The 14,074-nt window shown below is 42.4% G+C and overlaps 1 protein-coding gene across 2 annotated transcripts in view; it reads right to left on the reverse strand.

The window, feature by feature from the left end:
* Window positions 1-11,531, reverse strand: part of DCAF8 (DDB1 and CUL4 associated factor 8) — a 43,514-nt gene extending 31,983 nt beyond the window's left edge. Inside the window, exons 1-2 of one of the 2 annotated variants that reach the window (XM_060032549.1) lie at window positions 11,445-11,531; window positions 10,313-10,385 (exon numbers count right to left, since the gene is read on the reverse strand). The gene's annotated coding sequence lies outside the window, so the exon portion shown is untranslated. The other variant, XM_060032541.1, reaches the window with a different exon arrangement.
* Between the last annotated feature and the right edge of the window lie 2,543 nt (window positions 11,532-14,074).

Here is a 14,074-nt window from a genome sequence, read left to right on the forward strand (position 1 = left end):
ACCGGGTATACTAGAACAACAGGACATCCAAATTTAAAAAAAAGAAACTCGACTTGGACATTGTACAATATACAAAAAGTAACTAACTCAAAATGGATCATAGACCTAAATGTAAAAGCTAAAATAATACAACTTCCAGAAGAAAAACAAAATAGATAATCTTTGTGACATCAGGTTAGGCAAATATTTCTTTTTTTTTGGCCACACCGTGAGGAATGTGGGAGCTTAAGTCTCCTGACCAGGAAACGAACACGCGCCCCCTGCACTGGAAGTACAGTCTTAACCACTGGATCGCCAGGAAAGTCCCCTAGGAAAATATTTCTTAAGATAGAATGCAAAAAAGCACAAACCATGAAAGAAACAATTAATTAACTGGACATATCAAAATTAAAAATCTAGTCTTCAAGAGACACATAAAAAAACGAAAAGACAAGCAATGAACTAGAGGAAAATATCTGCAAAAGACATATTTGAGGGCTTCCCTGGTGGCGCAGTGGTTGAAGAGTCCGCCTGCCGATGCAGGGAACACGGGTTCATGCCCTGGTCCGGGAAGATCCCACACGCCGCGGAGCGGCTGGGCCCGTGAGCCATGGCCGCTGAGCCTGCGCGTCCGGAGCCTGTGCTCCGCAACGGGAGAGGCCACAACAGTGAGAGGCCCGCGTACCGCAAAAAAAAAAAAAAGACGTATTTGACAGCAATCGGAATATATTTAATTTCTCTCACAACTAAATAACAATCACTTGAAAAAGATGATCAACATTATTAGTCATTAGGAAAATACAAATTAAAACCACAATGAGAATCCTCTACACACCTATTAGAAGTTAAAAATTTTTAAATAATAATAATGAAAGTTTACTTTATTAAGTGCTTACAAGGAGTAGAGCAACTAATGTCTCACACACTGCTCAGAGAAAGGTAAAATGGTACGTAGTCACTTTGGAAAACCGTTCGGCAGTTTTTTTTAAATAAAGTTAAACATACACTTACCATACAACCCAGGAATCCTACCCAGGTATGTACTCAAGAAAAATGAAACTACATATCCACCTAAAAATCTAAATGTAAGTGTTTTAGTGGCTTTACTTAGATGCATCAAAAACTAAAAGCAAGTGGTTTTCAGCCAGGTCATGGATAAAAATTGTGGTCCATCACACAATGAACTACTGACATATACAGCAACATGAATGGATCTCAAATGTGTTATGCTAAGTGAAAGAAGCAAGACTCTAACAGCTACATAACATGACTCCATTTGTAGAACGTTCCAGAAAAGATAAACTATAGGGACAGAGAGCAAATCAGTCATTTCTGGGATTTGGGGGAAAGGAACTAACTACAAACAGTCATGAGAAAACCTGCTGGAATGATTAAAATGTTCTATGCCTCCATCACGGTGGTGTTACATGACTATGCATTTGTTAGAATCCAAAGAATGGGTCAGTGAAACAAAAGGTAAATTTTACTGTATGTAAATTATCAATCAATCCATCAATCTGGCCAGAAAAGAGAATGAGAGAGTGGGGGGAGGGGGGGAGAGAATCATGCAAAGTGTTAAATGACAGATACAACCCAACAATTAAAATTACTAGATTCTCAAGCCTGTGACTATTAATAGAAGTTAGCTAACACTGGTCAATAGGCCACAATAAAAGAGAGCAAAATGTCTGGTCTTCTTGCTTGAAAATTAAAATGTGGAAGAATTTTTGCTGCAAACAAAGCTGCCTTATCAGAACCACATTAAAGGCAAGATGAATCCTAAACTCATAAAAAGTCTTCAACCCTACTGTCTAGGTGACAACTAAGAATATCAGAAGCTTAAAGTAGTCCAAAGTAGTTCTAACGGTTGTACTATTAATTTGTATACATACGCTTTTTATTTTTATTTTTTAAATTTCTCTCAAGTTCACTTTAACTCCTTTGGACTCTAGGGTCTATGGAAACTGGTCTGATAACTCTACCTTACCTCAGGTTCAATGGAAACATCAACTTGTAAATAATATTTCTGTCCTTGATCCCTTTACTAAGACCTGAACTCATGCTCAGTGAGTTCCCTTGAGTTACATAATCTCAGCATTCTCTTGGGTCAGTCCAGCTGGGTCAGTCCAGCTGCCTCGTTTGGCATGTCTCATTCTGCAACTGAAGTGCCCAACTCTCTTACACAGACACCCATGTTTAAATGAGACAAGGTTTCAGAATTTCCTCTTAAAGTGAAAGGTGATGGTAGAAACTACTTCAATTATTAGTAAGACATATCTGAGAGCCACACAATCCCTGGTTCCTCTTGGGAGGACAGATGTCCCACACCACTCATGACTGAACAGCTGTTCAGGGTTGATCTCCATCCAAAGTACAAATTTGCTTTTCAGTCTTAGGTCCCACAGTCCATCTGGAATCAACCAGTCCTATTTTCTCCATCCCCAGTTTTTGCTTTTAAGCTGAAATGGCTCAATTTAAATTCATTCTCCTTACCTTACTGCTTTTCTACTTCACAATAAACACTTCTCCAAGCCAACTTTCTCAACTCCTGCTGCCAGCCCCACTCTAATAGTACAGTGTTTATTAATCAGAGAACTTCAGACACTGAATTCAAAGGATGACCCCAAGGAAGCTGAAACTCATACTGTATAAACATGTTTACGGGGGGCAGGCCTTTAGTTCTGGGCTACTCTCTATTAAAGTACTCGGAGGAGTTAAATATACTACACTGTCTCCTCTGGTAAACGGGACAGAGGAGCAGAAACTATAAACGTTTCTGGATCAGGGAAATTAATCTCTATTCCTATCTTGCAGAAGATGTAACAGCACTGGGTAGCCCAACTGTATAGCAGCTCCAGCCTCCCTTTTTTCTCTAAATTATAGGCCTCTGGCACCACCCAGTGGCCCATTTGTACAGAGACATGCTAGTAATGCAACAATGTACAAGGCAATACAGGATCTACAAATATAAATAAGGCAGTCATAATACCTTTTGTAGCCAATAAGCAATTAGGAAAACAGGTATACAACTATGATACAAGAGACACAAGTGTCAGTACCATCTTAAAAAAAAAAAGGAATCTCCTAGCAGTCCAGTGGTTAGGACTCAGCTCTTTCACTCCCATGGCCCGGGTTCAATCCCTAGTCAGGGAGCTAAGATACTGCAAGCCGAGTGGCATAGCCAAAAAAGGAAAAAAAAAAAAAAGAAAATATAAACAGAATGTTGTTGTAGTTCAACAGAGTAAAGGATTATGTTTAGTCAGGGAGAAAGGAAAAGCTTCTATGGAGAAATTAGCTTTTAAACTGGACTTTGAAGGAAGGAGAGGATTTCAATGGGTAGAACTGAGGAAGCTATCCCATCAGGACCACCATGAGAAAAGACATGGAAGATGAAAAACCTGATTATGTTCAACAAAATACATGGGTAGTCTGGCTTGGCTAGATGCTGGGGTACAGTTCATTAGTTAAGAAGTACAGCAGAAGGGGTGTGTGTGTGTGTGAAGTATAGTAGAAGGGGTGTGTGTGTGTGTGTGTGTGTGTGTGTGTGTGTGTGTGTGTGTGTGTGTGTGTGTGTGTGTGTGTGTGTGTGTGTGTGTGTCATCAGGAAGATTTTGTTAAGGATAATAAGATGGACTGAAATGTACAGTTGCCAAAGTTAAGAAGCAATGAGATCCTGTCTTAGGCTGATGGCAGAGGAAATTAAAAGAATGGGGTCAACGTGTGAAACACTGTAGAGGCAGAATTGATAGAATTTGGCTCAATAAGCAGTAACAAAGCTCAAAAAATAAAAAAGACAAGTTTGAGTCTGGGTGCACAGAGGAAATCTAGTGCCATAAACGAGAGACTGGCATGTGGGGGAAGAGAGGAATTTGATTTTGATTACGTTTAAAATCCAAGTTGACATGTCAGGAAAGTAAGTGGAAAATCAATGTATGTCTGAAATCTGAGAAATAAATTAGGGCCAGAGATACAGGCTTGAGAATTATTTGTACAGATAAGCTTCAAAATCAAATCCCTTGTAAATTATACCTCACTAAAAAGCAAAAATAAATTAAGGACTCAAGAAAGGAAAAAAATCTTGGGGAATACCTATCCTTCAAAAAAAGAAAGAGGGAGAGAAATGCTCAGGGAAGTTGAAAGAGTAACAGTTTTAAATGACTTGGAAGTCAAGAGAGGAAAAGGTTTCAAGAAAGTGGGGATGGTTCTTGTTTCAAATGCTACAGAGTACAGAAAGGTGCAAACTGAGAAAAGGCTGTAAGACTCAGAACTGCTTTTCCATGGAATTACCTCAGGAATGGATGCTGGTTTTCTCCCTATTCAAGTATCATAAAATAAAAGGATTCAGCTATCTCTTCAGTTAAGTCCATTAAAATTATTTCCATAAAAAACTTATTAGGCTACCAATTAATCATAACCTGAGACCCATGTTTAAACAATTCAAAAATGTGTTCATTCATATTGTCATTTGGACAGACCTTTTATACTTTAAATACACTTTTATAAGAAGTACTGATGGACTTCCCTGGTGGCACAGTGGTTAAGAATCCGCCTGCCAATGCAGGGAACACGGGTTTGAGCCCCGGTCCAGGAAGATCCCACATGCCGCAACTAAGCCCGTGCGCCACAACTACTGAGCCCGTATGCCACAACTACTGAAGCCTGCGTGCCTAAAGCCCACGCTCTGCAACAAGAGAAGCCACTGCAATGAGAAGCCTGTGCACCGCAACGAAGAGAAGCCCCCGCTCGCCGCAACTAGAGAAAGCCCATTCGCAGCAACGAACACCCAACACAGCCAAAAATAAACAATAAATTAATTAAAATAAAAGTACTGATCTACCTTTCAGCTCAATTTGCTTCATCACTTGGCACTGAAGAGCCCTGGTTTTTTTTTTTTTTTTTTTTTTTGGCGGTATGCGATCCTCTCACTGCTGTGGCCTCTCCCGTTGTGGAGCACAGGCTCTGGACACACAGGCTCAGCGGCCATGGCTCACGGGCCCAGCCACTCCGCGGCATGTGGGATCCTCCCAGACCGGGGCACGAACCCGCGTCCCCTGCATCGGCAGGCGGACTCGCAACCACTGCGCCACCAGGGAAGCCCTAGCCCTGGTTTTTAAAGACAGCATATGGTATAATGGAAAGAAAAGAGCTTTGGTGTCCGTCAGACCTCAGTTTGAATTCTACTTCAACCATCTACCCTTGAGTTTGTTTCTTCTTTTGTAAAATGGGACAATATCATTACCCTGAAGGAGCTGGTTTAGAGGATTAAACACAACATTTGCAACTGGCTGTCTGTACGTGGTAGGCATCTATATTACTTTTCTAGCTTCTCATCTCTGATTTCAGACTGCATTTCCTAGAGAAGCCTGGGCTTCTTCACCACTCAACAATGATCCTCCAAACATTGTACACAAATCAACACACAGCTCCAAGTCTATAAAATCTGCTTACCTACTCTCACTGGCCTTTCAAAGAATTCAGAGAACTCCGTTAATACCTTCTTTTGAGCACATTCATATTCTATGAACTGGGGTAAAGCAATATACACAGGAGCCCACAGCATAAGTCTCTTTAAGTCTTCTCCCTTTCTAAGGTTCAGAAGATAGCCAAGATGAGAACTTCAAAGCTATCGTCACAAATGATGATAAGGAAGGTAAGAATTTCTACATCAACTATACTACAAACAAGGAGCTCTGTTCCTCCATTGGATGAATGCCTTCTCTCCCTGTCGGTAACACCAAATGCCCTGTGTTTATAGTTTATTGGCTTTAATTCTACTAACAGTATTTCAGAGTATGTTAGGAATGCACTAAGTGCTATCTCTAGCAACAGAGCTAAGGAATGTTTTATAATAACATTTAAGCACATTCATCTCAATTTAAATCATTTTAAGGAAAACCCATTTCTTAGGAAATTTCATTGTGTTTCCACTATGAAATGATTTATATTTACATCAGAATCCAGTCCCCATTACCAGTTTTTGCCATTCACATTTCAAATTTTTCTTAAATTGTCTGAAAGGACACTACAGAGATGAAAGGGTACACTTATGATAAAACAATAAAGAGAGGCTAAAAACATCAAGAAGTGCCCTCCTATCTGCACGAGACTAGAGAACAGAGTATAATGTGGGTCCTAAGTAAGGTTAAAAACATACCTGATAATGTGGCAATGCTTAAAGTGCACCAGAGGAATATAGCCTCTTGGCTACCACTAGAGGTAAATCCTATAATAGCTTTCAAGATGGCTAACAACAACAACAACAAAAGAAGATGTCAGGCAAGCATGGATGCTTCACATTAGAACTTGCCCAGACCTCCTTAAATAGTATCCTCAGAGGATAAGAGCAAATACCTAACCTCTCAGATACAATGAAGAAAATTTTTGCAATAACCCAATCCATTTAGACACACTACGATTCATTAATAAGATGCCATCTTTGTCAAATTAATCATTCACCATGCCCTGTTTGCAAACTCAGGGCAGCCTTAATTCATTAGTTTATCTTTGGCATACACATTCCTTGGGTTAAGGCAGTACTTGAGAAACTGGGCTTCTGGCCCAGAAACTACGTCCTGTAGAGGTAGAGATAAAGACTGCTATAAAGAAGTGACCAATTCATAAAATGTATCACACTCTAATTTTTAAAGACCTTTCAAGGACTTTCTTCTCACTCCAAGAATAACTGAATCAGTAAACAAGAACAGGTAGCCCCTTTTTCTGACCAATTTTAACAGTGATGAAGTTTCTTGGATATACTCACAAAAATGAAAGATGAAAAGCTTTCAATATTACTGTAAAGCTAATCTAAAATCACCAGCATTTGGCTCTGAAACTAAGATATACATAGTCACTACTTCCATGACTGTTGCTGATTCAATTCTTTCAGTTGCCTGGGTTCCAAATGGCTGAGGGTAAATAACAGATTACCTTGGTTCACTGATAATCTGCTTTAAAACAAAAAAACTAATTCAATCTTAAAAACTAGCACCAATGTGATGCAATAAAAAGCTGTTTGGATAACTCTGTCTTTTATAATCTGGACACTTCCTAGACATGTTTAGAATAACTTTTCTACAGTAGAAATAATCCAGAAATAAATCTATCTACTGAAAACAAAGGTCAACCCGTCACTTCATGATTTTTAAAGCCTGTAACTCACCTGATAGAATACAGGACCTAGACCATGAAACTCTGAAGATCTCAGTCTCCCACAACAGGGCATAGTTCTATAGAACGTCTTCTATTGGAGTCCGTTTGCTTTTGAAATGCCAGTATTGTTTTAAACTGGCAACAAAAAGACATTTCTTTTAGCTTTCTCTGAAGACAAGCTTCTGTCTTAGGTTGATCCTAGTCAAAACTAAGGATCATAGCACTGAGGCTGATTCTTATACATTTAACAGGCTGCTGAATAAAATGCCCTGTCAGGTTGGTGGTGGGAACTAAGGTCATAAACATACCTAGCCTCCCACTGCAGCCACGGTAGGAAATACTTCTTAGTAAGGTGCAACAATTCTTATGCAACACCCTGAAATATAAAATATCTTCAGAAATATAAGAATTTTACAGTTGTGGTCTAAAGACTAAAAATATTGATTCACTGTATACACAGGTGTCACCTGGAGCATAAAATGTGAAGCCCTTCTTGGGAGTGGTGATGGTGGGAGTGGGTTCTTACCCAGCACATACAGTAATAAGGAACAGTCAAAATTATGCCTCTTTCAACATACTGCCTTTTCTCCTCCCACACCCACTCTCGCCCTGCTGAACACAGAACTCTAGACCTCATAAATAACACAAATAATAAAATGCACCTCACTACCCTCCACCCCAAGAGTCTTTACCTTTGAACAGAGAGAATTTAGACCCTAGATGGTGGTAATGAAAGTTGGTCAACTCTAAGTTGATCACTGGCCTGAATGAACACAGTTGCTTTCATAGCAATGTTATTAACAACAACTTTCTTAATTTTCATGTGCCCTTACCTCCCTCAAAAAGATGTGAAAGAAAAACCAACAAGAGGTTAAAAACTTTTTATCTGTGCTGTCATATTATTAAGATGGTCCAGCTGGGGAGATGAAATAAAAAACTCTGCATTCCTAACTCCCTAGCCCAGATTTATTTCAGAAAGAAAGGAGACCTTTTCATGGTCTAGTTCTTTGATTAGCTATTGATGAGGACCACTGCAGAGCCCAACAGCTTGGAAAAAAAATGTATTCCTGGGCTTCCCTGGTGGCGCAGTGGTTGAGAGTCCGCCTGCCGATGCGGGGGACATGGGTTCGTGCCCCGGTCTGGGAGGATCCCGCGTGCCGCGGAGCGGCTGGGCCCGTGAGCCATGGCCGCTGGGCCTGCGCGTCCGGAGCCTGTGCTCCGCAGCGGGAGAGGTCACGGCAGTGGGAGGCCCGCGTACCGCAAAAAAAAAAAAAAAAAAAAATGTATTCCTTCTATGGCAAAAAGGAAAAGGCATAAGAGGTAGCTGGAGCTGAGGTGGTGAACAACACTGAAGCTGGAAGGAAAGGAATTACAATACTTAGGTCAACTCTGATTAGGTGAGCTAAAAGAGAGACCAAGAGGCAGGAGCAAAGAACAAAGGAAACTTATTGATGTTTAATTTAAGAATGCATTTAGAAATATACATACATCAACATCTAATATTCCTGTCCTCTGGTCTTGAACTCCCACCAGACTAAACTGAATCATGTTCAGAAGACAACCCTAGGTGGGCACCTACAAAGAACACATCTAAGCTGACCAAGTAAAAATGAATCTGAAGGGCTCCCCTGGTGGCGCAGTGGTTAAGAAGATCCCTGGTCCGGGAAGATCTCAAATCCCGCGGAGCAACTAAGCCCGTGTGCCACAACTACTGAGCCTGTGCACTAGAGCCCGCGTGCCACAACTACTGAAGCCAGCGCACCTTGAGCCCATGCTCCGCAACAAGAGAAGCCACTGCAATGAGAAGCCCGTGCACCACAACAAAGAGTAGCCCCCGCTCGCCACAACTAAAGAAAGCCCACACACAGCGACAAAGACCCAACGCAGCCAAAAATAAAAATCAATTTAAAAAAAATGAATCTGAAAAATTAACCAGAAAAACGTGTTCAAAAGCAAAATGCAAAGAAGTGTAAACTAACGTATAACTTATTCAAAGCTATATCAATGATGTGCAAAGAAAAGAAAAAGTATTTTTTTTAGTGTCCATCTTGGGCTAGGCATAATTTAAGACCTTTATATAAGCTTCCTCATACAATACTGACAATGACACTAGGACATAAGCAGTATTATCCCACTTTTACAGATGTGGAAATTAAGACTCAGAAAAGTTTAAGTAACTTGCCCAAGGTCACATGGCTAATAAATCTTAGTACAGTATTCAAACCCAGACCTACCCAGTTCTAAAGACTGTATTTTCCCCTTTTTATCTTATTGATACACACACATACTGCCAATAATAATCTTATTCTAGTTCATAATGAGCAATTTCTAGTCAGAACACTGTGTGGAATAAAACTCACCAATGTCACACTCAAGCTCTTCCTACTACAAATCATGAAGATATTAAGAATCAGCCAGGCCTACCTCCCAGAGCCACTCAGCTCTCCCGTCACAGCCTATGAAACTCAACCACAGCACTATTCTCTGCTACCAGAAATCCAACACCCTTACAAAAATTACGTTTACAAGTATGTCCTAACTCCCTCTGTGGCACTGGCCCATGCTGCTGAATGCACAGGATGATTCCTCTGCTAACCAAGAATTCTTCAGACCAGATATAAAAGAGCACCACTACTTCTTTTTTTTTACCCAAAATTTATCACTGTGTCCTGAAAAGTTGGAATTCTGAGGTGGATTGGACACAGTCACCAACTAAAGGCAGCACCACTCATCACTCACTAGTTTTTAGTTAAAAGCAGCTAAATATTGTCCATAGCAAGAAATGACAATCTAAAGTCCTGAGAGGCAAAGAGACTTGATTTGACAAAAAGCTAAACAGAACTCAGGCAAACTAGTTCCCAGCTTTTAACAGTGTAAGAAACACGATCCGCACAAAGGCAAAACACAAGGCAAATGAATAAAGAAAGAGGGAGATACATTCACTTCTAGGCTTAACTGTAGTCATGTGAAGATATACAGCAATAGTTTAGGACAGAAAGTCAAGAGGCGCAGAGCCAATTAAACTTGTAAAAGTAATTTAACCAGAGCTGGAACAAAGCCAAGAACAATACCCGACTCTTTGGGAAACTGTGGTAGGAATTTTATGACTAGTGGTCAGCACTTGAGCACCAGGGTAGGGTCTGTCTTGCACTCAGGAATTTAAATGCCTTCAACTCCTACTCACCTTTCCTCCTTTATCACTGAAGTAGGGCCAGGCTGAGCTCCTGAGAAAATACGTCTGTAGATTCACTGAAGGACTGAGAAAAGTTAAAGTTTAAATGGCAAAGGTGTCTCTTCTACTAAACATAATAAAAAATATGTATGAATACGTGTTAGTATTTTTTAGACCACCTCAGAACTATTCAGAACCACCGTAATTTATCTAATTCTGACTACTGAACAAATAACTTACAGTTACAGAAATTAAAGGAACCAGGCAAGTAATCTCCCAGCTCCACTAAAACGTATAAGTCATTTAAAAGGAAAACCTGAATCTTTTCAACGCTAACCCCTAACCAAACCTCTCAACAAGAAGCCACAGAGCAGGGGGGAAATCCCGGGGAGAACGTGATAGCGCTAATGCCGGTTTGTTTACAGAGACTCCAGCAACAATCATATGAGTCAGAAACTCAAGCCACCAGATGCTTTCCAACTAACAGGGACCAAATGGGACCGTTCTACGGTGTCCTGAAAGATTTAGGGGTGAGGGGAAGCAGGCTACGAGAATTACATTACAAAAGGTACAGGAACAGACAGCAACAACTGACTGCGGGGTAATCTTGGACCTCGGCCTTCCGTACAAGGTGCTGGGCCCGAGAACTCGGGATGGGGGAGGGGGCACACTGCGCGGTGGTCCTGAGGTGACGGGGAAACGCAGGGGAAGCCGCGTCCCCCAATCTAAAGGGGAGAAAAGCGCACACAAATGGGTCACCCGACGAGGCAAGACGTCCCTGTAGATTGCGGGGCAGGCTCCTGAGGTCAACCCTGGGGCTGACCTGAGGGAAAGGCAGCCAATCCTCCCGGCGGTGACTCAGGTCAGGGGAAGAAGCCCTGAGCCCTGGGAGCTTGGGAAAGGAGTCAAACCTATCTTGAAGAAGAGTGGGCCAGGGGAGAGGGGGGCAGGCCAAGCCGGAACGAGACACGGACCGGGTAGGTCAAGGGGGGGGTGTCCGGCTGGGGCAGTTACAAGCACGGGAGCCGGCGAGGCTCAGCAGCCTGCTTCCTGTCTTGGGTCATCCTTCTGCCAGAGGCTGCTCCGACTCTTCCACGCCCAGCCGCCCCGTCCACTGCCGCCACCACCGCCGCCGCCATCTTACACTGGCCAGCGGCCGCCACCACCACCGCCTCCGCTCTCTGCGCTTGCGCCTGCGCCGCCACGCTTTCCGGCCCCGTTTGCGACGATGTGCTGGAGAAGACTGGGGGAAGAGCGGTCGCGCGAGCTCTCCGCTCCCAACCCTCCTCGAAGGACGCACAGGGGGCGGGGCTTAAGACCAAGGGAAAACGGAGCGAGGGGCGCGTGCGCAATACTGAGGAGGCAAAGAAGTTGTTTTTGCAGTGTTTCGGGCGGCTGACTTTGATGCTGAAAAGAAATACGAATTAGACGTCTCCCGGAATTGTGGTGGAAATCAGCTTCATTTCTAACAGGCTGGCAGGCAACCTCCTGGGCGACCTCCATTTTTGCCCTGTTTTTTTATACTGAGAACAAGCAGTTCTCTCCAAAAGATTTCTTCTGAAAACCCCATTTCCTTTGGGGTTGACCTTGTTAAGTGGTTTCTATACCCACGAGAACCATTTACCCCCGAGACCTCCGTTTTCCTTTTTTTTTTTTTTTTTTTTTTTGCGGTACGCGGGCCTCACTGTTGTGGCCTCTCCCGTTGCGGAGCACAGTCTCCGGACGCGCAGGCTCAGCGGCCATGGCTCACGGGCCCAGCGGCATGTGGGATCTTCCCGGACCGGGGCCCGAACCCGAGTTCCCTGCATTGGCAGGGAGGTTCTCAACCACTGCGCCACCAGAGAAGCCCCTTTTCCCATTTTTTAATAAGGGATTCAGAAGCCTGAGGTGTAGCTAAGCTGTTCAGGAGGTTCTTTCCTCTGAAGGGGGGTAGTGTGTTGAAGTTGTCCAAGAATTGGACGGGGTATGTACACTCTGCCTCGTTCTGACACCTGAAGGAAGAGTGCAGAAGGCCCCTGAAACGGTTACTCCCAGCTGCCAGGCCAGGGGGTTTCTAACCAGTAGGCCAGGGTGAAAGGCTCCTTGTCACCTCTTCTACCGCTACCATCCTATTATAAGTCATTATATATTACCTAGACTATTGCAATAGACACCTAGCTGGTTTGTGTACTTCCATTATTGCCCTGCTAGTTAAATAAAGGCAGCCAGAGTGACCTTTTAAAATGTAAGCCAGGTCATATTATTGCCCGCTCAAAACCTCCAAAAGCTTCCCATCACACAGTAAAAATCAAAATGATCAAAAGGGCCTCCAAGGAAGGCCCTACATGATGTGGCACCTATTTCTCTGATTTCATTTTCTCCCATACTACCTAGCTCTGCTCTAGCCCTTTTGGCCTTCTTGTTGTCACTCCAACCAAAGCATGGACAGCCCCAGGGCTTTTGCACTTGTTCCCTCTTCTTAAAATGTTCATCTACCATATCTTTACTAGACTTGTTCTGTCCACTTAATCAGATATCTACCCAAATGCTACTTCCTCAGAGACACAGCTCTTAACTATTCCAACTAAAATTGTACACTACCATCTTCCTCTGTTCTCTCACTCTGCATTTTTTCATACCATTTTTTACCTATAACACTTAACCTATAATATATTTGTAATCTGACAATACTATTAGAATATAAGCTCTATAAGGGCAGGGGCTATGTCTTTTTTCATCTTTTTAACCCCAGCACCTAGGAGGGCTAGGACACAAACTATCTATTGCCCTACCATTCTATTCATTCTTTCATTTACTCCATCAACAACTATTGGACTCCTGCTACGTGTAAGGCCCTCTTCTAGGTACTCAGGCTGCAGCAGTGAACAAAACAAACCAAGATTCCTGCATTCATGGAACTTATTTATTTGCACAAGGGTTGGGAGTGTAGGGGGAGGAGAGGGGCACACAGACAATATTAAATTACGAAGAGTACTGTAAAGGAAAATAAAGCAGGGTAAAAGTGGGTAACCTGAGTAGGTGTGCTCTTTTATATACGGGGTTCAGGGAAGGCCCCTCTGCTGAGGTGACATTTAAATGGAGATTTGAAGTGAGAGAATAAGTCATACACACTAGGGAAAGAATCTTCCAGGTAGAGGAAACAGTAAGGTAAAAAGACTTGAAGCTTGAGTGTATGGTGTATTCAAAGAACAGCAAGAAAGCTAATGTGGCAAAAGAGCAGGTAGGAAATTAGTTTGGAGAAACACAATGGGAGCCAGATCACTTACGGAGTTATAGGCCGAGAAGGGGACTTTGGATTTTATCCTAAGAGTACTAGAAAGCCATGGAGGGTTTTGAGTAAGAGTGACATGATCTGATTTATAAATGAAGAGATTCATTCTGGTTGATTCTTTGAGAACTACCGGCAGGGAGGCAAAATAGAAGCTGAAAGACCAGTTAGGAAGCTATTGCAGAAGACCTGCAAGACTACTGCTGCAGTTGAAGTGGTAGGAAGTGGTTGGATTCAGGATGTACTTTGAAGGTGGCAGAGGTGATTTGCTAATAGATTGAATATGGGGTACAAGAGAAAGAGTCGAGATATCTCAGGTTTTTTGACTTAAGCAACAGGACAAATAGTAATGCCATTTACTGACATAGAGCTCAGGGTGGGGGTGGGGGTTCAGAAGGAGAGTTTTTTTGGGAAAATGTCCAGTTCTATCTTAAACTGGTTAAACTGGAGATGCCTATTAGATTTCCAAATGGAGCTACTGAGTAAACAATTGAAATATGAATCTG

This window comes from Delphinus delphis, chromosome 1 (assembly GCF_949987515.2).
Source record: "Delphinus delphis chromosome 1, mDelDel1.2, whole genome shotgun sequence".
NCBI classification, from domain to species: domain Eukaryota; kingdom Metazoa; phylum Chordata; class Mammalia; order Artiodactyla; family Delphinidae; genus Delphinus; species Delphinus delphis.